The sequence below is a fragment of the Sapajus apella genome, unplaced genomic scaffold (genome assembly GCF_009761245.1).
Source record: "Sapajus apella isolate SASKATOON/1434 unplaced genomic scaffold, GSC_monkey_1.0 scaffold2, whole genome shotgun sequence".
NCBI lineage: Eukaryota > Metazoa > Chordata > Mammalia > Primates > Cebidae > Sapajus > Sapajus apella.
This window is the reverse complement of record NW_022436942.1, coordinates 18,865,666-18,866,619: the sequence shown is the minus strand read 5'-3', so window position 1 is coordinate 18,866,619 and position 954 is coordinate 18,865,666.

The following is a 954-nucleotide window of genomic DNA, read 5'->3' as shown; positions in this document are numbered from 1 at the left end:
AGGGGAAGCTCCTGACCCGGGCAGGCGGCCTTGAGGCCTTTCAGTGATCAGCAGATTGGGGCCCCTTCTCCTGAGACCTCCTGGGGGGCCAGCTTCGTTCTGGCCTCAAGAACTCAGTGGGGAGGCACGGTTTTCACCCTGCAGGCCTGCGGTGCTAAGCGGTCCTCAGTCCTCCCTGTCCCCCCAACCCAGGCTGCATACCCATCCTGCTCAAAGACACGGGCCCGGGACTCACCGGGGCTTGAGTCCTTGAAGGGCTAGAATCTCAACTCTTGGCCTGCAAAATGGACGGGAAAGTGAGAAGACTGGGAAGGGCCAGCCACTTAGTTTAGGCCAAGATCTCCTTGTCAGGCAGGCCAAAGTCCAGAGCTAACCGGGCACCCTCTGTCAAACCTGCGTCCCAGACCTCTGAGAGCTGTGCTTTGGGCCTGGGGAGAGGGAAACTCAGAGGGGACTGATTTCCTTCAGGGCTGAGCAGACAGATATCCCCTAAGCAGCTCATTCCGGTACAAACTCAGAGAGCTAGCAAAGCCCTAGAAAAGCCAGCCGCCATGGCTGAGGCAGGAGGACTGCTGGAGCCCAGGAGTTGGAGGCTGCAGTGAGCCATGATCCGGCAACTGCATTCCAGCCCATGGGACAGAGCAAGACCCATGTCTAAAATAAATAAGCCCTGGCTGGTCACGCCTGTAATCCTAGCACTTTGAGAGGCCGAGGTGGGTGGACTGCCTGAGCTCAGGAGTTTGTGACCAGCCTGGGCAACATGGCAAAACGCCATCTTTAAAAATATATATATTTCGGCCGGGCGCGGTAGCTCACGCCTGTAATCCCTGCACTTTGGGAGGCCGAGGCGGGTGGATCACGAGGTCAAGAGATCGAGACCATCCTGGTCAATATGGTGAAACCCTGTCTCTACTAAAACTACAAAAAATTAGCTGGGTATGGTGGCGCGTGCCT